Here is a 27,303-nt window from a genome sequence, read left to right as displayed (position 1 = left end):
GAGGCTGGTGTCCGTCCGTTCGTCCTTGTGTTTCGTTGCGAAACGTACTACCATGAACGTCGGCCTGTGTGGACTGACCGAGGTGGAGTCCAGAGCAGGGCGTGTCCCGCGGGGAGGGGACACGCCAAATCCACACAGATGTGCTGCTTGCCTCCCTCGGCCCTGCAGTAACTACCCCGGCGTACGTACCGCTGCTCGCGTGCCTGGTAACTTCAGGCTCTCGGCGCGTGGTACGTACGGATTATGCTTCTCTGCCTGCGCGGTGGTCCTGCCTCGGCTGGTTCAGACTTTCTGCTCGGTACCAATGCTGCGTGCCGACACAGTGAAACACGGGTATATATATACATCATGGCAAGGGCAAGCGCGGGGTGTGTGCATGTTAAAAAAGATTCTCAGAGAAACATATACTCCAGGGTGAGCACCTTGCAAAATTTCATGCAAAACACACCATCAAATTTCATGCAAAAACACCTCACGATATTTCATACTCTAGTCTAATACTCACCCCTTCCTAAATATAAGCCTTTTTATTAGAGATCCCAATGCATACTATATACGGAGCAAAACGAGTGAATCTACGCTCTAAAATACGCCGATATACATATGTATGTAGCCTTTATTAAAATCTCGAAAAGGTCTTATATTTAGTAACGGAGGGAGTACATGTTAAAAAGATTCTCGGACAAAAAATCACTAGTAGAAAAAGGGGCTTTTGTTCGGGCCTGGCCAGCCCATTAGTCCCGGTTCTTATACGAACCGGGACCAACGGGTGCATTCGTCCCGGTTCGTGAGCCCAGGTGGCCCGCCGGGGCCTCGCGGGCTTTGGTCCCGGTTCGTCTGGACCCATTTGTCCCGGTTCTAGGAACGAACCGGGACCAATGGGCCTCGCTCCTGGCCCATAACCATTGGTCCCGGTTCCAGCCACGAACCGGGACAAATGATTTGCCTATATATAGCCCATCACCAGCGAGCAGAGCACTCCACTGTACTCTGTTTTTTGCTGGCCGGCGAGGGGAGGGCATTTGGGTGCTCTAGCTCACCTCCTATGCACATGAGGTGTTCGATGAAATGTCCGAGCCACGCTAGTTAATATTTCTTCTCTCGAAACTCGACCTCCGAGCTCCATTTTCCCCGAGATTTTTCTAGGTTTAGCGGTCCGTCACATCCCGTCTCCGTCTTCACCGCCGTCGATCGACCGCCGTCGATCGCCCGCGCCGATCTCGTCGCCGGCACCACCGTGGTGAACCTCTTGTTCTTATCTTCTTTCTGAAAGAAAAAAATTTCTTACTTGAGATAGATACTTGTCTAATTTTCTTACTTTTATTATTCCTTGTTATTATATAGTGCGATGGTTCTGGTATCCGCCCCCGTCGGCCCTCGTCCTGTCTATGATTCGGATGTGGTATATATTATCTTTTTATAACTATTTGGTTTATTTATTGTTTATGACAATTATGCCGACCAACGTGACATAGATTTTATTTATGTAGGAGGTGGTTGAACCGGAAATTCCAACCGACCCTATTGTCGAGAGGTTAAATTTAGTCGAAGAAGAAAACAATTACTTGAAGGAAAAAATAAAAAAAATTGAGGAGGAGAAGATGATATTGGAGTTGCATGTTGCGGATGTCGTCGATAATCACAAGAGCAAGATGGATGCAATGCGGTTGAAGATTAGAAAGATTAGAAAATATGCCATTCATACCGAGGCTTGGTATCATTATGCTGTTGGATCAATTGTTACCTTAGTTGTGATTATGATCGCATTTGTTGTTGCATTGAAAGGTTTCAACTAGATGCTCTGGAGAGCTATATGTTGTTCAATTTGAACTATGTATATACTTTGGTTTTAATGTGATGATGAACTAGTATTAATTTGGTCACTTATCTATCCATGTTCATTTGTAGTGCTTTTCAATTTCAGGGTCTTATAGCTGAAAAAAATCAGTAAATGCATGAAAAATAACAAATGAAGTCAGAAAGGGTTGAAAATTGATGATGTGGCTTTGAATGGTGCATTTTGAACATAGAAAAACTATGGAGTTCAAATAAGTTCAAAAAAAATGAAATCCTTTTGTAACAGACGAGTTTCCGTATTAAACCCTGATACTTCGAAAGAGATTGTCCGTTTTGTACACGAAGTGCATCGAGTTTTTGCCGTAAGCCTCTCTACTTTCTTGCACATGCTATGTGGGTGAAATGGTGATACCAATGCCAACTTTTAACCTTTTCATAGTTCATTTGAAATGCTTTTCAATTTCAGGGTCTTATAGCTGAAAAAATCAGTAAATGCATGAAAAATAACAAATGAAGTCAGAAAGGGTTGAAAATTGATGATGTGGCTTTGAATGGTGCATTTTGAACATAGAAAAACTATGGAGTTCAAATAAGTTCAAAAAAAATCCTTTTGTAACAGACGGGTTTCCGTATGAAATCCTGATACTTCGAAAGAGAAACAAAATAAAATAATCAGTAAATGCATGAAAATTTAATAGCAAAAAGAATTATCGTAAAATAAAATAAATAAGTAATTTGAAACAAAATAATATAAACTTTAATAAAATATATAAGTAGAAACAAAATAAAATAAACTTTAATAACATAAATAAAATTTATGAAACTAAAATTATCAAAGTATTTTCTGTTCAAAATATTATAAGCAACCTCTAAAATATATGAAACTAAAATTATATAAAATTGATGCAACTAAAATTATCAAAGTATTTTCTGTTCAAAATCATTAAAAGCAAAAAGAATTTTCATAAAGAACTTTGTTTGTTAGAAACTTTAATAGCAAATATATAAGTAGAAACAAAACAAAATAAAATAAATGAGTATTTTGTTGTAAGTAGAAACAAAACAAAAAAAAGCAAAAAACAAAAAAAATGGGAAAAAAATAAAAAAATGCCACCTACTGGGCCACCACGGCCTGAATACGACTAGAAACCCATCAATGGGCCAGGATTCAGGCCCGCTGAAGTCCCAGTAGGCCCATCTGGCATAGCAGTGACAATTAGGCACGTAAGCCTGCAATAGAGAGGAGCTCGAGAGGGGTGCGGTAGTGGGGCTTATAAACCACTGCGCGCCCCTCTCAAGTAGCGAGGTGGGACTAAACTCCCACCACCACGCCGCTGTGTGCGGCCTTTGGTCCCGGTTGGTGGCACCAACCGGGACTAAAGGTGGGCATTGGTACCGGTTCGTCCCACCAACCGGAACCAATTCCCCCCTTTAGTACTACCGGTTGGTGCCACCAACCGGGACCAAAGGCCGCCGCTTCCCGCCCTTTGGGCTGCTGAAAAGAGACCTTTGGTCCCGGTTGGTGGCACCAACCGGTACTAAAGGGGGGCATTGGTACCGCTTGGTGCCACGAACTGGGACCAATGCTCTGTGTATATAAGTTGGACTTGTGAAAATTTTCATTCAGTTCTTCGATCTGCCTCTCTGCCGCCGAACGCCTCGACACCGACGAACACCTCGACGCCGCCAGGCTGCCGGACCTCGACGCCGACGCCGTCGCCGCGCCCTGCCTGCCCCGACGCCACCGCGCCCCTGCCATGCCCCGACGCCGTCGCCGCGCCCTGCCTGCCCCGACGCCGCCGCGCCCCTGCCGTGCCCCGACGCCGACATCGTGCGCCCCTGCCCTGCCCCGACGCCGACGCTGTGCGCCCCTGCCTCGCCCCGACGCCGTCGCGCCCCTACCCTGCCCCGACGACGCCGCCGTGCGCCCCTGCCTCGACCTCGGCGCCAACGCCGCCGCGCCCCTGCCCTGCCCTGCCGTCAACACCGCCGCACCACTGCCCGCCGGACAGGCCGGTACTCCCTCCTCCCTCCCACCCCTCTCCTATGTCCTTCCTTCTTGTATGTGATGATGGTGAAGTTGGTTCAGTGCAAAGTTTCAGAAAATTGCATGTTTTCAGCCATGTCCACAAGGTGTTTGATGAAATGCTAGGGCTAGCTAGGGAACTTTGTTTTATGTGAAACTTGGCAGGATGATGTCTCCTTGGATGTTGATGAAGATGGTCAAGTTGGTTTGTTAAAAGGAAAAACTTGTTAGTGCAAGTTTTATTAAAATTTAGTGCTGGACAGAAACTACATGATTTTTTTGGTGGACTTGCTAGATGAAATTGGGGCTGCCCTTCTGGACTTAAGGGTTTAGTAGGAAGGACTACAAGATGTAAAAAATTCAGAATTTTTTTAGCAAGGAAAAATAGGGTTGTAGTTCAATGCCAAGATTGGACCAAAATTGAAAAATGGAAGTTGTGCTCAAAATTTTCAAATGACCAAAGTGGGTTTTTGAATAAAAATGATCTATAGGCATCAGAGGACTTCTCAAAAATTTTGCGGCATTTGAAAGGAATTATTTGAAATAGTTCTAGTGCAAAAAGTTACATTTAAGAAAAAATAAGAAAATTCTACTGATGTTTTAGTTCATAGCATTTTTTTTGTCCATGTATGTACGTATGAATCGATGGATATGGATGTATATACAAAATATTCATATATGATGTTTTTTTTGTTCATAGCAATTTTTTTCCATGTATGTATGTTCATATATGCAAAAGTTATATTGAAGAAAAAATAAGAAAAATCTATTTTTTCTTCTTCACTTCTATCCTGATAACTTCAACACGAGGGGGGGTCGATATACCCCCTCCCCGATAACATTATTTTCCCATGTATGTATGTCGTCATTGTCGATATAACCCCCTCCTGGATAACTTCGACATGAGGGGCGGTCGATATATATACCCCCTCTTGACCGTGATAACTTATACCACGGGAGCACCCCCCGACCCTCTCGCTCGACCAAAACTCTCGAGGACACCCAAACCCTAGAAAAAACGATGTCGGTCTCCTACCCCCTCCCGCCGCGCCCCTACCCGATCGACAAACTCTCTTGAGGCCACCCAAATTTACCAAGTTAAAAGAGCGTTGTCGTCGAGGCCACCCCGAACCCTTGAAGCGTTGTTGAGGCCACCCCAAACCCTTGAAGCGTTGCCGAGGCCACCCCAAACCCTAGAGAAGCGTCGAGGCCATGCCACTAATATGATTCCTTATTTTGCTTTGCTAGCTAGTTCAACGTTTGCCACTAATATATCCATCTGTCATGTTTGAATAATAATTGCCATGTTGTAAATATTTGCAGAAACTATGGATCCGCACCCCCGAGACGAAGCAAAAGAAGCGGTGTTGGGGGAGATAATCGCACACGGAAGTGATGCCGTCTTGTCGTTTCTCAACGACACATGCACCGATGGTCTGGAAAGACAGGATGAAGAAGCAGGCTACGACGATGATCAAACAATGGAGGAGGAAGGACACCGTGATGACGGCTCCGGTGACCGAATGGAGGGGGAAGGACACCGTGATGACGGCTCCGATGACCGAATGGAGGGGGAAGGACACTGTGATGACGGCTCCGGTGACCGAACGGAGTCCGGCCAGGTATATATATTAATTAATTAAGCATGTGCTGACTATATATATAGCTAATTGATGCATTAATTTTTTTTGGTATGTACACATATTAACTCTCTTCTTTTTCTTCTTTTCTAGCCCTCCGGATCGAGCAGCACTTCAGTAACGAGACGAAGCGGAAGAGAAAGTTGCGCGCGGATGAAAGGTACACGATCATCGAAATTGATCGCGCTGGCCAACCGATTGAACCCCTCCGGACCAAGCAAAAATTTAATGCTCAGTGCGGGGTTCTAGTGAGGGACATGATCCCGATCAGCATCGAGCAATGGTTGAAGCCTAAGGACAAAGACTCTCAGGTGTCTTATGTCAGCGATAGGCAGAAAGCTGATCTTTGGACCGCGCTGTAGGAAAATTTCACCTTCCCGCTAGAGGAGGATCCGGAGAATCCAGTTAAAAAGCCAATGATCAAGGCTTATGCTCTTAAGAAGATGGCTGAGCTATTCAGGAGGTGGAAGAATGAGCTAAAATCATCATTTGTCGACCAAGACAAGACTCCTGAATTCATCGGCCGATTTGAGAAGATCAAAGATCAGTGGCCCGAATTTGTCACCAAAAAGAAATCTGAAAGAGCAGCGAAGATGTCAGCGACAAACAAGAAAAATGCTGCAAAGAAGAAGCATCACCATCGCACGGGGTCAGGTGGCTACCTGAAAGCCCGGCCGTTGTGGGACAAGGCTGAGAATGACCTCATTGATAAAGGGATCGAACCAGAGACGCGACGCTGGCCAGACCGTTGCAGGACTTGGTTGTTCGGGGTTGGGGGAAAATTGGACCCTGTAACAGGGAAGTGCGTTTGGACCGACGAGCAGCTGAACACACCCATCGTGAAGCTTCAGGAGTACATTGAAAAGGCGCAGCAAGGGACGTTCGTTCCGGACAGAGAGAACGACGAGCTCATAGAGGCCCTCGGGAATCCTGAGCACCCCGGACGGACACGAGGCACGCCAGGCTCCCTTTCATGGAAGGCTGGATTTCCCGACGCAGGCGGTTACAAACGCCGGGAGAGGAAGAAGAAAAAGGAGTTGACCCAACTACAGGCGCTGCACGCAAGGGTACAAGCGCTAGAGGAACGAGAGGCAGTTCGCAGCACGCAACCTGCCGAACCTACACCCGAAGCTACCCCGCTGTGACGCCCCCGATTTGACCGTACACTAATCATACACGCAAATGTGTACGATCAAGATCGAGGACTCACGGGAAGATATCACAACACAACTCTAGACACAAATTAAAATAAAACAAGCTTTATATTAGAAGTCAGGGGCCTCGAAGGCTCGAATACATAAGCTCGAAAACACAAGAGTCAGCGGAAGCAATAATATCTGAGTACAGACATAAGTTAAACAAGATTGCCTTAAGAAGGCTAGCACAAAAGTAGCCACGATCGAAAAGGCAAGGCCTCCTGCCTGGGACCTCCTAACTACTCCTCGAAGCCGAACTCCACGTAGAATCATCCTCGGGATCTCTAGTTCCTGGACTCCAGCATCTGGTTGCGACAACCAGGTATAGAAAGGGGAAAAGAGGGAGAAAAGCGACCATGAGTACTCATCCAAAGTACTCGCAAGCAAGGATCTACACTACATATGCATGGGTATATGTGTAAAGGGCCATATCGGTGGACTGAACTGCAGAATGCCAGAATAAGGGGGGATAGCAAATCCTGTCGAAGACTACGCTTCTGGCCACCTCCATCTTGCAGCATGTAGAAGAGAGTAGATGGTAAGTTCACCAAGTAGCATCGCATAGCATAATCCTACCCGGCGATCCCCTCCTCGTCGCCCTATTAGAGAGCGATCACCGGGTTGTATCTGGCACTTGGAAGGGTGTGTTTTATTAAGTATCCAGTTCTAGTTGTCATAAGGTCAAGGTACAACTCCGGTCGTCCTTTTACCGAGGGACACGGCTATTCGAATAGATAAACTTCCTTGCAGGGGTGCACCACATAACCCAACACGCTCGATCCCATTTGGCCGGACACACTTTTCTGGGTCATGCCCGGCCGCGGAAGATCAACACGTCGCAGCCCTACCTAGGCACAACAGAGAGGTCAGCACGCCGGTCTAAATCCTATGCGCGCAGGGGTCTGGGCCCATCGCCCATTACACACCTGCACGTTGCGTACGCGGCCGGAAGCAGACCTAGCCCCCTTAATACAAGTGCGAGCTTACGGTCCAATGCGTCGCGCGCCGCTCAGTCGCTGACGTCACGAAGGCTTCAGCTGATACCACGACGTCGAGTGCCCATAACTGTTCCCGCGTAGTTGGTTAGTGCGTATAGACCAAATGGCCAGACTCAGATCAAATACCAAGAACTCGTTAAGCGTGTTATTTTTAAGTATCCGCGGACGCCGACCAGGGCCAGGCCCACCTCTCTCCTAGGTGGTCTCAACCTGCCCTGTCGCTTCGCCATAAAGTAACAGTCGGGGGCCGTCAGGAACCCAGGCCCACCTCTACTGGGATGGAGCCACCTGTCCTTTCAGCCCCCTCATCAGAATCACTTGCGGGTACTCAACGAGCTGACCCGACTTTAGTCACCACATGTGTCATGTATATAAAGTATATAGTATATACCCGTGATCACCTCCTGAAGTGATCACGGCCCAGTAGTATAGCATGGCAGACGGACAAGAGTGTAGGGCCACTGATGGAACACTAGCATCCTATACTAAGCAGTAGGATAGCAGGTAAGGGTAACAACTGTAGTAACAATGACAGGCTATGCAGCAGAATAGGATTAATGGAAAGCAATAACATGCTACACTACTCTAATGCAAGCAGTATAGAGAAGAATAGGCGATATCTGGTGATCAAGGGGGGGGGCTTGCCTGGTTGCTCTGGCAAGAAGGAGGGGTCGTCAACAGCGTAGTCGAACTGGGGGTCGCCGGCAGTCTCAGGGTCTACCAGAAAGAAGTAACGGAGGGGGAACACAATAAATAACAGAGCAATCAAAAGCATCACAAAGCAAGACATGGCAATACACAATGCTAGGGGTGACCTAACGCAATGCTAGGAGATATAGGTGAAGGGGGAAAACATCTGGGAAAGTATCCCCGGTGCTTCGCGTTTTTGGACAATTGAACCGGAGGGGGAAAGTTGCGTGTTTGCTATGCTAGGGATGTGTGGCGGACGAACGGGCTGCGTATCCGAATTCGTCTCGTCGTTCTGAGCAACTTTCATGTACAAATTTTTTTCATCCGAGTTATGGATTATTTTATATTACTTTTCAAAATTTTAAATCATTTTCTAAATTTCTGGAATTTACTTAATTCGAAATATATTAAATACTAAATGCTAGGTGTACACAGAGAAGTGTACACATCAGTGGCATTACAGGCTGACAGGTGGGGCCAGCCTGCTGAGTCAGCAAGTCAACAGTTGTCTAGTTGACTGGTGAACATGTCAACAAGGGGCCCACCTGTCATAGACTGGGACTAGCCCAGTTAACAGGTTGACTGTTCAAACTGACCAGTGGGCCCCGCTAGTCAGTGAGACATTCTAATAAGCAGGTTTTAATTAATTTAATTAATCCGATTAGTAGGTGGGGCCTTGTTGTCACTGGTTGAGTTAATTAACAGAGTTATTTAGACTAATCCTAATTAGTTAAGGTGGGGGCCCACACGTCAGTGGGGTTTAGGGCCGGGGTTAGTGGCTAATGACCCTGGGCCCACGTGTTGGTGACCCAAGGAGGTTAAGACCGTGGTGGCACACCGACGACAGAGCCTCGGCGACCACGAGGACGGCGTCGGCGGCCGGAAATGGCCCTCCGGCGACCATTTGGCTCGCAGCCGGGTACATTAGAGAGCTGGCGTCGAGTCGCATCCGCTAGTAAGGAACGCGAACTGGGAAGGCCTAAATCGTCGACGGCGAGGTTGTCTGCGGCGGCCGGAGCTCGTCGGGGACGATGCTAGGGAGACGCGCGCGAGCCTAGAGGAGGGAGAGGGGAAGTAGGAGCTCACAGTGGAGCCGTAGGGATGGCAGCGGGCTCGTGGTGGTGCACCTGGGATGTGCACCTCGGCGGGGCTGCAGACGGAGGCCATGGCCAGTGGCAATGGCGGCTGAGGCAGCAGGAGGTGCGACCGACCGGAATGCCGCGAGGAGGGAGCTGGCAGGAGGAGGTGGGCGGCGTGGTTTCCCGGCTCGCCAGAGCGAGGGAAGACGGCGACGTTGCGGCAGGAGGTCGGGGCGACCATGGATGGAGCGCGCAGAGCTTGGGGATGAAGGGCGCAGTGTAGGAGAGAGAGAGGAAGGAGGCCAGGAGGGGCGCCGCTGGTCGTCAGAGGCGGGCGACGAGGCGGGAGGTAGGAGGCGCACGGGGCTGGGCGCTGCCCTGCGCGTGCGCGAGTGTGTGGCGGCGCGTGGGGAGCGAGGGAGGAGAGGAACGGGGTTGGGGGTCTAGGGTTCGGGGGATGGAGAGGTAGGCCATATAGGCCAGGGGCGGGGTGGGCCGGTTGGGCCGACCTGGTTGGCCCGATGGTCAGCTGGGCCGCGGTCCAGCAGGGGGGGTCCTTTCTTTTGTTTTGTTTTTTACTTTTTGTTTATTTTACTTTTTCTGTTATAGTTTTGTATCCTATTATTTTAGTTTTAGTAAAATATATACTTTGTATATAAATTAGTATTTCAACTTAGTCCATACTCAACAAGTCCAGTCCTCAATAAATTAGTTTGACATTTTATTAATTACAAAGGTATTTAAATAATTGTTTTTGCTGTTGTTTTATTCATCTCATATTATTTAAACATTTTATTAAGGTGTGGTTTCTCCACCATAATTATCTATGCAATATTTGGTTCACTCCGAACATTTTAATTTTAATATTTGAAAACTTTTATTGTTTGCTTGATTTTGGATTTGAATTAGAATCGGTTTCGAACTAACACGAGATTAGCAACAGTGATCGAAGTGACGTGGCATCATTAGCAGAGAATTACTGTAGCTTAAATATCCGGGCGTCACACCCGCCATCTCAGCGGAGAAGCAGCGTGGCTTCCACGGAGCTGCTTCAGGAGCCTGTCTTCACGGCTCCTGCTAGCTACCCCGTAGATGCTATCACGGAGTCTCAGCATTGCCACCTTATGACGCAGTGGATGGAATTGAAAGTCAAGGCGGCTGTTGGCTCTATTGCACCTCCTGAACCTGGCGCAACTTTTCACTGCCGGCCGATTCCAGAAGGATATGCTAGGGTGATGGTGGATGAAATCACAGGAGGATTTGAGGACCTCCAGCTTGACCACCCTACGGGTGAAGGGGAGATTCGGCTGGGTTCTTGTCTGAAGACTCCATGCCTATGGCGGAAGGAGCTCATCAACCTTCCGAATTGGATGCCTCCACCTCCGGCGAGTCAGGGCACTCCGCCTCCTCCACCGCCTCCTCCTCCGGCGAGTGACGATCAGGGCACTCAGCCTCCTTCTCCGCCTGCGCTGGCGCGCCCAAGCAGCCACCAGCCTCCTCCTTCTCCGCCTCGCCAGCAAGGGCGGAAGAGACCCGCCGCCGCCCCGGCTGCTCCGGCGCGTCGTAGTCCTTCTCCTCCGCCTCATAAGCAAGCACGAAAGAAGACAGCCGCAGCCGCTCCGTCTGCTCCGGCGTCTAGCAGTACAGCCAGAGGCGGGAGGCAATACAGATACGGTCCACCTCTCAAGCCTCTAGAGAAGTTACCGTACGAGATGACTGCGGAAGAAAACAAGAAGATCGTGGAAAAAGAAGTGAAGGACTTCTTTGAAGGGGTGAAAGCAAAGAGACATCCACCTCCAGAGGAGAAGGTAGATCCGGTGAAAGCAAAGCGCACTATCGATGCCCTTAGGAAACCACCAAAGTCTCCGCCGAAAACCAACTATGAGCGCATTACTTTAAAGGCATATATCGAAGCGGAGCGGTCGGGAAGTAATGTCAGTGATCAAAGGTTAAAAGAACGACGAGGAGCTAGGAAAAAAATTGCCCAACTCGGCGAACAAGCGAACCAATCGTTCCCCCCGCTCAATGTGTCTAGCGACATCGTCGCTAATGCTCCGGGGATGGTGCCCGGTTATAGCAATCTTAGAGATTACCTGCCCGACGATGTACATTATGATTTCTTGGAGGTGAACGAACATAGATACGAGTACGGGAAGCCTCTCGTTAAAGATGAAAAATCTCTAACAACGATGATGCGAAGATTCCATAATTGGTACATGAAAACCTGCAGAGAGTCTGGGGGGACGAATACTTTGTATCTGAGAATTAAAGAGGAGCACGACCTCGTTGGAACTGATCTGTTGCATGTTCCATTTGAGGAGTTCTTTCAGTTCTTCAATCAAAAGGCCCTCGATAAATTAACGGTCACTTGCTACTGTCTGTAAGTACTACTTCTGTCATTAAGTCTCTATATATAGCTCAGCTCTTTCATTGCATGTATTTATAATTATCCTCACTATATTTTGCAGATTGAAGATCGTCGAGCGCAGAAAAGCAGAAATGTATGATATTGGGTTCATTAACACAAATCTCATAGATGAATTTCAGGTTAAAAAGAACGCCGAAGAGGCCGAGGCCAACTTGCTCAAATCATTGTTAATAAATCAAAACAAAGATTTAATACTCTTTCCTTACAACTTCAAGTGAGTGTTACTGTCGTGTGCATATTCGGTTTCCCTTATTACTCGAGCGAGGTTATAGTAATGTAATTGATGAGTTATGCATGCGTGCGCAGCTTCCACTATATTCTCCTGGAGATTAAGCTTGAGCGGGGACTAGTAACCATCTTAGACTCGAGACGAAAAGATCCCGAAACCTATGCGGACATGACTAAAATTCTCAACAAGTAAGTTCAATCGATCATTATCGCACCATATCGGCAACTTTTTGTTCATTTCCTGATATCTCAAGTAATAATTATTTTCTTTGTCTTGCAGGGTTTGGAAACAGTTCACCGCAGAAGCTCCGGGACTGCCGAAGGAGCTGCGATATACATACCCGAAAGTAAGTACTACTAGCTAGCTAGTTGCGCGCATCTCCCGTTGATTCTAGCTACTTTCATCAATGCCATTTATAATGCTTCATTATCAGTTTGATTGACCTCTATTTCTCGTAAAGTGCTTGTGGCAGGAACAAGGAATGATTACTGTGGATACTACGTGTGCGAGTTCATCTACAACGCGACTTTGAAAAATAAGCGGGACTACTCTAAAAGACAATATGAAGTGCGTAAGCAATGATATTCACAATTTCATTTTATTACACCATCATTTCTGTTGAGTTTCATTCATATATATGTATTAACCCCCTTCTTCAAATTAGACGTGGCAGATGCGGAATGAACTCCTACCACAAGATCGCATGAAAGCAATTCAAGAGGAATTGGCGGGATTCTTTCTTGACCACGTCATCAATAAAGCCGGAGAATACCATGTGGAAGTTGAGTTCAAATGCTAGGGGATTGTAAGAGATCTTACATATTGTATATGTATGTAGCCAGTAGCGTCGGATAGATAATACGAAAACTTGTTGTTCGACCAATCTCTCGGAGAAGGAGAGGTCGATCACTTCTCTTGGTATGCATGACGAACTTCTATACTTAATGGTTTCCTTCATTTTCTTACTAGCTAGCGTTTCGAGGGCCTCTCTATGTATAGCACGTAGCGTCGACCAAGCACGGAGATAAGAGACGACTAAAGGGCCTCATGCCTGGGCTCGCAGCACCGGCCATGTGGAGACCCATCTGTCCCGGTTAGTATAAGAACCAGGACTAAAGGCCTAGGCATTAGTAACGACACTTTAGTCCCGGTTCCCCAACCGGGACAGATGGGCCTTATGAACCGGGACAAATGGCCCTTTTTCTACCAGTGAATACTCCATGGTGGGCACCTTAAATTGTACAAAATCCGCTCTAGTAAGTATATCCATATACTCCCTCCGTTCCATAATATACTCCATGGAGTAGTACTTATAGATATCTCGCAAAAAAAGTACTTATAGATTTTTGAAAAGTCAAACATTGTGAACTTTGATCCAGTTTATATAGAAAAATATTTATATCTAAGATACCAAGTATATGAAAATAGGAAACTACGTCTTGTGATGAATCTAATAATATATTTTTGGCGTTCTAGATGTAAACATGTTTCTTCATAAACTTGGTCAAAGTTTGTTAGGTTTGACTTTTCAAAAAATCTATATGCACTATTATGGAATGGAGATAGTATTATATTATGTAATATATATGCATATTATTGTTTCTTACAGAAAAAATCTTGCACCTTTTCATAAAACAAAAGTGCTCTCAGATAGTCTAATTTTAAAAGATGACAAATAGTACCAAGACAAACACATAAATCCAAAAAACAGAAGAAAAGAAAACAGAGCCAATCTTATTTAGATATTGCTCGTGTTAGTCATATTCTCCATTATCTACTGGACTACCATAATCATATTATAGAATAGTGGAAACAACATGGGTTCCAACACATTAAAGCCCGACGCTCGGAGACAATGACTTAAGGTACCGCTATCCACATATCAATGTTCCCAAGTCCAATCAAGTAGATTGGACATGGATACACCTTTTTTTTAAACACAAGCTTTATTTATTTTAAAAATCTTTATATCATTTATGAGGATCAGTACAATTTCTTTTAAAGGTTCCCAAACCAATCAGAAATTTAAGAAAATCTGGCCAACCTACCAAGCTCATGAACAACTTTATTTGCTTGTCTATTACAATGCTCGAACATAGAAATAGGAAAATCTCAAGCAAAATGAAAATAGTCATAAAAAACTGTCGCCTCCACACGTGTCAATCGTCCTCCATCCTTCATGGTATCAATCACCTCTAGATTGTCCGAGTTAATAACAAGACGATTACATCCCACCCTTGGCGCAAGTGGTAGACCAAATCTGAGGGCCAATGCTCAGCCGTGAGGACGCCCGCGTACTAGTGTATCTTCCCATTCTCCTAGCGATGAATTAGCCTTTATCATCCCTTAAGACCGCCCCAATCGTGCTTCTAAATTGGTCATGGTCAAAAAAAATATCAACATTAAGTTTAACAAAACACACAGAAGGGCAAATCCAGCCCCTTCTTTTCATGAAAACCTTTGGAGAGGAAGCAATAACACAAATGTAGCCGTACACCTTTATTAAGGGCACGTCGCATGTATTAGCCCGAAGACGAGATCATGTGTTTTTTACCATGAAGAAAGGGCATTTGTTATCTAATGGTAGGCACTTGCACTTGCACTGTGGGGCTCCCGACATGAAAACATACCATGCACACTCACTCGAAGAACATATCGGAAGGAAACAACACTGATAGTTGTTCACGAGCAACTCTAATTCACTCATACTAGGGTAAACTACATGTAAAAAGTTGTTGAGACAGGCCACCGTGCAACACCCATCGGTGCCGGTCGGCCATGCCACTAACTGCAAATCAAGGTTGAACCAAGTGCATCAACCTAGATCCCTCTCCAAGGCCTGCTACCACCGGTCGACCGGATGGTACGGAGCCGCACTTTACTCCTGAGATACACCTAGGAGCACACACCAGAGATGCAAATTTGTGAACCTTACGGTAGCCTCTGATGCTCCTTAGTCTAATAAAATGAACTGATTTTTCAAAAGTCACACTGCTGAGACACACCTACGAGCATACGTTAGGGTTGCAAATTTAGACTCTTAGGGTACCCTTTCATACATCTTAATTAACAAAAGGAAGTTAAATTTAAATGCCACATGACTTATGTCGATTTAAACTAAAATGGACCAGAGAATACCTTAGGCCCTGTTTGGAACGAAGGAAAAGCATAGACATTTTGAAGAATAGGATTCATAGCAATTTTTCTTTTGGTACCATTGTTTGGAACATAGGAATTGAGATCCTACATTCCTTTGAAATTCCTATGGAATAGGCTATTCCCAAGGGAATTTGGAGGGAAATAAGCATGGGGTAGGGAGCTCATGTTTTCTTTCTCTTTGTGTCTACAATTCCTATATTTTTTCATGTGTGTCTTCTAAATGATAGTTTTTTTTTTGTAATTTTCCTACGGTTTTAGTTTGAATCCAGGATACATACCCGCAAAAAAAAAAGAATCCAGGATACTGTGTATGGGCTCATAGCGTAGTGGTGGGAACGTTGTGGTTTTGCCTCGCCGACCTGGGTTCGACCCCTCTTCAGGTCGAATTTAGTGTCTCACATTTCTCTTTTAACATAATGCCCGAGGCTCCTCCCCTGCTGGTCTATTTTTTTTAGGATCCACGATACAAGACATGTCAAATCATGCATATTTCTTCATTTCCTATTGTGTGAATTCTGTGTTTCAAATAGGGCCTCTTTCAGGTCGAATTTAGTGTCTCACATTTCTTTTTTAACATAATGCCCGAGGCTCCTCCCCTGCTGGTCTATTTTTTTTAGGATCCACGATACAAGACATGTCAAATCATGCATATTTCTTCATTTCCTATTGTGTGAATTCTGTGTTTCAAATAGGGCCTCTTTCATTCAAAGGAATAGTACAGGGGTACGTAGGAATAGGAAATTTTCCTATGGTACTACTATTTTCAGAACGTAACGATTTGGCTCCTAGGTCAAGGTACTCCCATGGATGAACAACAAAATAAAAAAATAGCAAAAACAAAATTTAAAAAATCTGTTTTTTTTCCTTTACATGAAAGATGCTCGAATGCGTGATGCCCATGCCAAATTTGCTGGTTTTTGGATATTTGAGTAGCCCTCGGTAAAAAAAATCGGGCCTGTGAGAAAGTTTGAAAAACACACTATTCAGAGCTCATTTTGTCTTTTTTCCACAAGCTCCTAAAATATCATTTACCCATGAAAATTTTCACACCACTGGCACGCTCAAGCATCTTGCATGAAAAAATGGATTTTTTTCTTGAATTATTTGCTATTTTCATTATTTTATTGTTCACCAAGAGCATATGAGCCTGGGCTCGGAGATGCTCATGCATTTGGTTCAAACAAATTGAATATTTAAAAAAAACGCAAGAATTCCTAACATTGACCTGGGCATCCTTTTCAAATTTGTATGCGCCAAGGGAACTAAGTTCCTTAGAGCATCTACAATCGGAAGTAGTAAGTGTGAGCCCCTATAAGTCCGCTGATGCGCCTGCGGACAGCGTCGGGTAGGTCCCCATTTGCCCGCATCCACAACCACACTCCCCATTTCTCATTACCCAAATCCGTGCAAATCCATACACGTCGATCATACAACGCAAATTTATCATAAATTCAACGATACAAAGATAGTGTAGCCCGAATAAAATCTATACGTGTACAAAATTTAATAGTTTGTCCATATATAAGCGATAGAAGAATGATCAACGAGTTCTTGCGGTCATTGATCCTCTTCTTCATGCGGAGTGATCACTTCTTCCCTTCATCATCCAAGAGGTTGATGTCCTGCAACATGATCCTTGACTCCTCCGCGTCTCTCGCAAGCCGCAATTTCTCTTTCTCGAGCTCAATACCATTCATTGTCACAATTTGTTCAAGCTTCCATTTTGCAACCTTATCTTGCCTTTCCAATTCAATTATGTTCTTGTTCGAGATCAACCTCTCCCGGTCGAACTCCATCATCTCCCTTTGCTCATCAATGAACATCTTGTACCTTTCCTCCTTCTACACCTCCTTGGTGGAAAAAATGCCCATCCAAGCGGGGAAATTTTTTCTTGCCACCCCTTCACGCACCACCCTATCCTTCTTCCACTTGTTCCACATCACTTGCTGGTTTATCTTCGGCACGGTTGCCAGCACGTCTGACCCATTATTTTCTTCTTCTTCCTCATCCAATCCAATTAATTGAGTGGAGCTAGACCAATTTTTCTTCTTCATCCTCTTCGTGTTGCTTTCAATATCCTTGAGGATAGTTTGCCACTTGGGTTTCCCTTCGTCCAACAATGTGAAAAAGTGAATGCCTTCTTCTTCACTTGATGGTACAATGTCGCCGCCAAAGTTGCATGGTTTTGAACTCTGATGGTGCTTTGGTTCTGGCTAACAACTTGTTTAAGATAACCTAGAAATTTTCTTACATCCTCTTGGATGAGTGGCCATCTATGTTGGAGATGTTGGGGAACGCAGTAATTTTAAAAAAATTCCTACGATCACGCAAGATCTATCTAGGTGATGCATAGCAACGAGCGGGGAGAGTGTGTCCACGTACCCTCGTAGACCGAAAGCGGAAGCATATAGTAACGCGGTTGATGTAGTCGAATGTCTTCGCGATCCAACCGATCCAAGTACCGAATGCACGACACCTCCGCGGTCTGCACACGTTCAGCTCGGTGACGTCCCTCGAACTCTTGATCCAGTTGAGGCCGAGGGAGAGTTTCGTCAGCACGACGGCATGGTGACGGTGATGATGAAGTTACCGGCACAGGGCTTCGCCTAAGCACTACGACGATATGACCGAGGTGTTGAACTGTGGAGGGGGCACCGCACACGGCTAAGAGATTGTCTGTTGTGCCTTAGGGTGCCCCCTGCCCCCGTATATAAAGGAGGGGAGGAGGAGGCCGGCCAACAAGGGGCGCGCCAGGGAGAGGGGAGTCCTACTAGGACTCCAGTCCTAGTAGGATTCGGCCCCACCCTTTTTTCCTTCTACCGGAGGGGGAAAAGGGGAAGGAGAGGGAGTAGGAGAAGGAAAGGGGGGTGGCGCCCCCTTCCCAAGTCCAATTCGGCCTCCTCCCTTGTGGGGGGCGCACCAGCCCCTTGTGGGCTGGTTAGCCTCCCTCCTATGGCCCATAAGGCCCATATCTTTCCCCGGGGGGTTCCGGTAACCTCTCGGTACTCCGGAAAAATGCCCGAATCACTTGGAACCATTCCGATGTCCGAATGCAACCTTCCAATATATGAATCTTTACCTCTCGACCATTTCGAGACTCCTCGTCATGTCCGTGATCTCATCCGGGACTCCGAACAAACTTCGGTACATCAAATCACATAACTCATAATACAAATCATCATCGAACGTTAAGCGTGCGGACCCTGCGGGTTCGAGAACTATGTAGACACGACCGAGACACATCTCCGGTCAATAACCAATAGAGGAACCTGGATGCTCATATTGGCTCCTACATATTCTACGAAGATCTTTATCGGTCAAACCGCATAACAACATACGTTGTTCCCTTTTTCATCGGTATGTTACTTGCCCGAGATTCGATCGTCGATATCATCATACCTAGTTCAATATCATTACCGGCAAGTCTCTTTACTCATTCCGTAATGCATCATTCCGCAACTAATTCATTAGTCACATTGCTTGCAAGGCTTATAGTGATGATCATTACCGAGAGGGCCCAGAGATACCTCTCCGATACACGGAGTGATAAATCCTAATCCCGATCTATGCCAACTCAACAAACACCATCGGAGATACCTGTAGAGCATCTTTATAATCACCCAGTTACGTTGTGACGTTTGATAGCACACTAAGTGTTCCTCCGGTATTCGGGAGTTGCATAATCTCATAGTCATAGGAACATGTATAAGTCATGATGAAAGCAATAGCAATAAACTAAACGATCATAATGCTAAGCTAACGGATGGGTCTTGTCCATCACATCATTCTCCTAATGATGTGATCCCGTTCATCAAATGACAACACATGTCTATGGTCAGGAAACATAACCATCTTTGATTAACGAGCTAGTCAAGTAGAGGCATATTAGGGACACACTGTTTTGTCTATGTATTCACACATGTACTAAGTTTCCGGGTAATACAATTATAGCATGAATAATAAACATTTATCATGATATAAGGAAATATAAATAATAATTTTATTATTGCCTCTAGGGCATATTTCCTTTAGGAGAGACCATGGGACATGGCTGGTAATGATTGGGTGTGGCTTCAAATAGTGTTTTTGCTCATGGTGAAGTTTGTGATTTTTTTCCCAATATTTCTTGTCTTTTTGCTCGGTTCCACATATTGGGTCCATGTTTGTGTTACACAAAATTTCACACAACAAAATGTGTAATTGACGGACCTCTAGGATTCACTACTTTCGCACCAAGTTTCTTCTTCGTTTTAGTGCGTGATGTTTGTCCAAATACAAACACCGAGGAATCGGTGTCCTCCATGGTAAATTGCGTAGACTCTTGACATTAATTTATCATGTCATGCAATATTTGTTCCTACAATATGCATCACAATTTAACTATCGTCCTACAAGTTTGATCCGATGGTATGTGCACCGAAGAATTAGTGAATGCAAGTTGGAAAGGGGCAAAGAATGTACTCGGTCTTGGTCGGGCATTCTGTTGAATAGCTTGTGGGCATGCCCGGAGCTGGCATTGCTTGACGTCGCTTGATGCATTTTGAGCTAAGGTGAGTCGGCTATTGTGGAAGCGTCGGTGATGGCTTGCGATAATCTCAAATCCGGGATGCCCGTCCCGTGGAACGGAGTCGGGCTCCGTCGAGAAGTTGTTTGTCCATGCAACCACGACATCTGGATTGGTGGCTGTCGCGACAAAGTCCATGTCCTCAACAACGGGCACGAAGGGCATCTTAGGGCTGGCCGCCTCCGCGGCTGCCTTTGCCGCCGCCTCACGCTCGTGCTGCCTGCAGCGGCGCTCCTTCCAGGCAATGTTCTCCTCCTTGCAAGGAGCCGCCAAACCGGGGAGGCCGGCCGATTCCGCCGAGGCATCATCCGTGGCCATGGCGGTGGACAGGGTTGTCGACGACGACATCGGTGAAGGGAGACCATGACAGCAAGCAAGGGAGGAGGTGGGTGGTGACGCGGAGGCGGGATGGTTTCGGTTCAAGAGGAGGAGGAGAAGTCAATTTTGAGAGTCCGACTTGTCGGAGCCGATGTGGCCGCGTGTTTGGGCGTACCCGGGCGTCCGCATATCCGCCATAGATATGGGTTGTGTATGGGGAGTGTCAGTCAGTCCGGGCATTTGTGCCGGATTTGCAGGGTCCGGTGGGGTGCAGTTTTTCGTCCAGTCAGTGACCGAGCAACCCGTCCAGGAGTTTGGGGTGGATATGGGGGGTCGGGTCCATGGTAGGTAAATCCCGTTTCGTATACGTTCGTGGATGCGCCTGGACGGGCCCGCGGACACTGACCGAGCGGGCCTCAATTTTTCCCATTTGCAACCACAAACCCTATTTTCAAAGCACCAAATACATGCAAACACACGCACAACGATCAATTGGATGTTTAGTCCGTGTTGGGCCAGCGGGGTTGTTAATAAAGTATTTGTACTTAAGATTTCCAGTGTAGATGACATCCGTATTGAGCCGGCGGGGTTGGGGGTTTGCTACCACCTCGTCGCGCGAGGAGCGACGCGATCGGCTTAAATAGCCGCCTCGTCCAAAAGCAATAAGTTTCTGTCATCATTGCACCCTTTCTAAAGGATATGGGTTGTCACTATGAATCTTCTCTGTTTTATCCGCAGAGAAGATTTATAGTGATAGTCAATATCCCTCACAAAGAGAGCATTGATGGCCGTCCGACTCTTTTTTGAATCATTTCATCAAGCTCTGTCGAGCCATACTACTGCTGGTCCGACAAACCATCGGAATTCATCGTTTCCTACGAAAAATTCACCGAAAAGCCTGGTCGGAAAATGTGTCATACACATAGAGGGCAAGGAGCAGTCTGGCGCAAGGATGGCGGCGGAGCTAGGAGACGTCCGGGGCGCAGAGGAGGAAGAATTGAGGAGAAGATCAAGTGAAATCGGGCTGTCAGTTCCGACCTGATGACTCGCCTGGGCCGTCCCATATCCGTTTCAGATTTGGGCTAGATATGAGGGGTGCCGGTCAGTACAGACGTTTGAAGCTGGTATGAGGCGCCTGTTTGAATCGCTTTTTTTACTATCGGGTCGTGCGCCTGATCGTTTGAGGACGATTTGAGGCGCCCGGCTGTAGATGCTCGTAGCATAATAACATTCTAACGTACATTTGGATGCTGTCGGACTTTAATTTAACCATATCTATTTATTTAAAATTTAATCATATTTATTAGAATTTTTGTGCCTTTTCTTATTCATGTGAACCAAACACGAAGGTAACATGTTCTGTGCAACAAGAAAGCGGAGGGAGGGGGTTGGACTGTTGGTGGTTTGCTGTAGGGTTTGGCACTCTCAGTCGCTTGCGGTTGCGCCGCGCAAATGTGAAAGTCTGTGGTTTTCTCCCACTGAAGAGGACCACGCCGTGGACCACGACGCAGACTGAGCCAAAGGCCTGCTCATGTGTTTCTCCTCGCAGTCCACGCTCACGTATCACGTGCTCGAAATCCACCGGCGGTATACGCTCACGCAGCAGCAGTGGTTTGTTCTCTTCTCCCGTGCTCATCAACTCGGGCGACGAGCGAGCCCTGGCTCGCTCAACCAGCGCGGCTCCCGAGGCCGGACACAGCGGGCAGGCAGGACATGCCATGGCATGGCTGCGCGTGCGCGCCTCGGAATCCGAACTCCACGCGTGATGACGCAGGTCGCACCGCTGCCGCGCACGGCGGAGGAGAGAGGTGGTGAAAAGCCGAAATGGGAGGGCCGGTGTCCCCCGCACACCCGGCAACCGTGTCTGCTGCCCATGTCCCCTCCCAATCGTTTTCTAGTATTCTCACTGTCTCGAGCTCATTAAATTTTTTGGACCTGGCGAATTAAGGTAACTGTGGCCCCGTCATCGATCTTAAATTTACGCTGAGATGGTTTGTCTTTCTCTCGAGTGGTGTGTGGCTTCGTCCTGGTTTATTAGTCTTTATTGTATTTTATACTAAATTTTGGTCATAAATTTAACTAACAAAATATTCATGCATGTCATAAAAAATCATATAATCAAAACTATGTTTAAATACAAATTCAATGATATTTGACATGCATTAACATTTTGTTGGTTAAATATTTAATCAAAATTTAGCACAAATTACAAAGGGGACCAATATACTAGGGCGGAGGTAGATGAGCTCGAAAGAGATAAAATTTTGGTCCATGGTCTACAACTATAAGCCACAAGAGAAAAACCCCATTTCCATCTCACTTTTTTGTATAACCCCGTCACCAAAGATTAAAGTTTTGACGAACATTCATCGATGGAAGTATTCAAGAGTCATGATTAGGAGGGATGAGTGGGCGTCAATGAGATACTTGAGTACTATTTATTCTTCAAACCAAAAACCTTTGGTTAGATTTGTGATTCTTAAAAGCTCCAAAATAAATGCATTCTCTCGGGAGAATAATGTTTTTCTTTCTTCTCGCCTAGACTATCAAAGGTTTAACTTGACAAATATAATTTGGGATTCGAAACTACACGTGGCTAGCCAGAGAGCTTAAGTGTAATCATTCAAATGCAAGTATTCTCTTAATTAAGATTGTAGGATTTGTGAGATGAACATATTGTATCTTCTCAAGCCGGTAAATTCTTTGTACTCATTTGTCAAACTCCCTTTCATTCTTCTTATTTTTTAGTTGCTCGAGGACAAGTAGGTCTTAAACTTGGGGGAGTTGATAGCTGAAGATTTTACCACATTTAGTGAAGGGTTTTTGTACGGTTTTCATCAAGTTTCCGATATTTCTCGCGCCTTTCTAACGTTAACCCTCCGAGAAAGAAGAAAACTAGTTTTTTCCTTGTTGTACAGGAAAATATATTCTTGGGAAGGAAACCAATCAAGATCTCATCAAATGGAACCAAATGGAGCAACTTCCATATTGGGCAAAATCTTCACCAGCACATCCAGAGCGCAAGATGGCCTATGGTACGAGTGCAAGCGCTGGCACCAATGCTTGTACAAGGCGCTAATGGCCTCCCCTCATCTACATCAACAACTTCTGTGAAGGGACATAATACATTAGAGACACGGCCGCGACCAAACTATTCAGACTAGACGGAGGTCGTTTTTTTTTCATCTCCATTCCCGTTCATCGCATCAACATCATAGGGAGAGGAATTCCATGTTGTAAGACTAGGGTTTGTAATTCTATTTGTATACATCTCGAGATTGAGACTCGTTTAATCATTCATCTTATTGTGCATCTTCATGATATCATGGATATGATTTCCTTAAATTATTCTCTAAGATTTTAGGTGATTAGTCCCCTATGTGTTAGTAGTTCTCCCTAGGCGTGGAAGATGTAGGTGATTGGTAAGATTCAATTGTGCCCATTCTATATGTCGTCATTCGTGGTTACAGTTTTATGATTGTTCAGTAATTGTTTATCTGTGGGGAGTGTAATGCGTGTTGGTCAATTTAAGGGCCCATGCAAATTGATGTGAAGACCTATGCAGGTACACATATTGTTTAATGAATCTGTGACTTCTAGGTGATAGGTGGAGATATCTACAAGGATCAAAGGCAATATCAGATAGTGGTGATCCACCAAACACTAGTACATGCCCCCCTCACTAGCAGTGTTCCGAGGTGCCCACTAGCAGCGTCTAGCTGGAGCATTGCTAGTACAATGCCGCTGTTAACAGACAACTAATAATCCCCAAGTGCAGAGAATCATCGTAGCAATTCTCAAAGGTGGAAGTGATAAGTATGGAGTGTCGAACCCACAAGGAGCTAAAGGTAAGATCAATATTCTCTCAAGTCCTATCTGCCACTCATACGACTCTACGTACACCAAACGTTTGCTTCCGACTAGAAACGAGAAATAAAACTACGTTGTGGGTATGAAGAGGATAACTTTGTATAATATTGGAGAACTAAAATATAAAGGTAGGTGTTGTTAACATAAAGTTAGAATATATTATTACATATTATAAATATCGAGTGTGGAATAATGATGGATCGGTGTGCGAAATTGGCCTAGGTAATTGTTAACAAGATCGGTAGTCGTCATTGCAATTTCATATGAGGGAGAGGCATAAGCTAACATACTTTCTCTTCTTGGATCATATGCACTTATGATTGGAACTCTAGCAAGCATCCGCAACTACTAAAGATCATTAAGATAAAATCCAACCATAGCATTAAAGTATCAAGTCCCCTTTATCCCATACGCAACAACCCCCTTACTCAGGTTTAAGCTTCTGTCACTCTAGCAACCCACTATAAGCGAATCATGAACGTATTACAACACCCTACTGCGGGAATCCCCCACGTATGCGCGGCACGGAAGGCACCATAGGACAACACCAAAGTAAAACATACAACTCAAACCAATCTATATCATCAATCAACCCAAAAGATAAAACAAATATACTCAATATATCATAGGATGGCAACACATCATTGGATCATAATATGTGGCATAAAGCACCATGTTCAAGTAGGGGATTACAGCAGGGTGCGGGAGAGTGGACTGCGTAAAAGAGATGGGGATGGTGATGATGATGGTGATGTTGATGAAGACGATCGCCGCGACGATGGTTCCCCCAATGGCACTCCGGCGCCACCAAGACAGAGGGGGAGCGGTTCTCCCCTTTGTGCTTCCTCCTCCATGGCCTTCCCCTTTGATGGGGAAAGGTTCTCCCTCTCGTCCTTGGTCTCCATGGCGATGGTGACCCCTCCGGCTTCCTCCTCCATGGCCTCCGGTGATGTTGGCCCTCTCCGGCAGGGTGTCAGAGAGGGCCTAGATTGGTTTTTCGTGGCTTGCGGCGGCGGAACTCCCGATCTCTCTTCTGTTCTGGGTTTTTTAGGATTTATAGGAGAGGTTGGCGTCGGGGGCAAGTCAGGGGGGCCCACGAGGCGATGACAAGGACGGAGGGCGCGCCCTAGGGGGGCGCGTGATACGTCTCCAACGTATCTATAATTTTTATTGTTCCATGCTGTTATATTATCATTCTTGGATGTTTTATAACCATTTTATAGTCATTTTATATCTTTTTTGATACTAACCTATTGACATAGTGCTAAGTGCCAGTTGTTGTTTTATGCATGTTTTTTACATCGTAGGAAATCAATACCAAACGGAGTCCAAACGCAGCTAAACTTTTTGTGGATTTTTTGGACCAGAAGACATCCAGTGGGCCGGAGAAGCACCTCGGGGGTGCTCCGATGGGAGCACAGCCCACCAGGGCACGCCTGGGGGCCCAGGCACGCCCAGGTGGGTTGTGCCCACCTCGGGTGCCCCCTGAACCGCCTCTTTGCTCTATAAATACCCCAATATTCCAGAAACCCTAGGGGAGTCGACGAAAATCAATTCCAGCCGTCGCAGAGTCCAGAACCACCAGATCCAATCTAGACACCGTCACAGAGGGGTTCACCACTTCCATTGGTGCCTCTCCGATGATGCGTGAATATTTCTTTGTAGACCTTCGGGTTCGTAGTTAGTAGCTAGATGGCTTCCTCTCTCTCATTTGATTCTCAATACAATGGTCTCTTGGAGATCCATATGATTTAACTCTTTTTGCAGTGTGTTTGTTGGGATCGGATGAACTTTGAGTTTATGATCAGATCTATCTGTTTATCCATGAAAGTTATTTGAGTTTCCTTGATCTCTTATATGCATGATTGCTTATAGCCTCGTATTTCTTCTCCGATATTTGGGTTTTGTTTGGCCAACTTGATCTATTTATCTTAAAATGGGAAGAGGTGCTTTGTAGTGGGTTCGGTCTTGCGGTGCTTGATCCCAGTGGCAGAAGGGGAACCGACACGTATGTATCGTTGTTACTAAGGATAAAACGATGGGGTCTATTTATACATAAATATCTTGTCTACATCATGTCATCGTTCTTATTGCATTACTCCGTTTCTCCATGAACTTAATACACTAGATGCATGCTGGATAGCGGTCAATGTGTGGAGTAATAGTAGTAGATGCAGACAGGAGTCAGTCTACTAATCTTGGACGTGATGCCTATATAATGATCATTGCCTGGATATCGTCATGATTATTTGAAGTTCTATCAATTGCCCAACAGTAATTTGTTCACCCACCGTTTGATATTTTTCTTGAGAGAAGCCACTAGTGAAACCTACGGCCCCCGGGTCTCTTTCTCATATTATTTGCCTTCACGATCTATTTCATTTGCCTTTTATTTTCAGATATATTAAACCAAAAATACAAAAATACCTTGCTTCACTTTATTTTATTTGGCATTCGATCTATCAATATTTCCTACTCTCTCACGTCCGTTTTCCAATTTCTGGCGCCGCTACCGAAAGGGATTGACAACCCCTTTTACACATCGGGTTGCGAGTATTTGTTATTTGTGTGCAGGTGCTGTTTACGTAGTGTTGCTTGGTTCTCCTACTTCTTTGATAACCTTGATCTCATCGCTGAGGGAAATACCTACCGCCGTTGTGCTGCATCATCCCTTCCTCTTTGGGGGAATACCGACGTAGCTTCAAGCCGCATCAAAAGGAATTTCTGGCGTCGTTGCTGGGGAGGATCTTCAACATCTACCAGGTTCCTAATCACAAATCCCATCTCCTCGCAATTTACATTATTTTCCGTTTGTCTCTCGTTTTCCTCTCCCCCACTTCACAAAAATTTACCGTTTTATTCGCCCTCTTTTTTTTCATTCACCGTTTTCTTGCCGGATCTGTTTTTGTGTGCAATCTTGTTTGCCGTATTATCGTCATGGATAGTTCTTCCTCTATTGCGTGCACTCCCGAGAACGAGGTTCTCGACTTTAAACAAAGTGGAGGGGAGAATTTAAAAAGATGCTTGGTATAGGATTTCCAACGCTCATAATAGATCTATCCGTAAGCAATCTACCGTTGTTCTTCTTCGCTGTTTTTATGGGGGCATAACCACTTGGTATAGATTCATCCTTGATACGATTACCGGTGGAAATTTCTTGATGTGTCCCTCTCTTGATGCTTTTAATGCTATGGGAAATTTAGTGGGCTCACCGCCCCTTATGATTAATAAAACAACTTTGACTCTTGAGAATGTTATGGAAAGATTAGATGCTATTGAAAAGAAAATGCTTATCAAAGAACATATTGA

The sequence above is a fragment of the Aegilops tauschii genome, chromosome 6, assembly GCF_002575655.3.
Source record: "Aegilops tauschii subsp. strangulata cultivar AL8/78 chromosome 6, Aet v6.0, whole genome shotgun sequence".
Classification (NCBI taxonomy): Eukaryota; Viridiplantae; Streptophyta; class Magnoliopsida; order Poales; family Poaceae; genus Aegilops; species Aegilops tauschii.
This window is presented reverse-complemented; position numbering follows the sequence as displayed.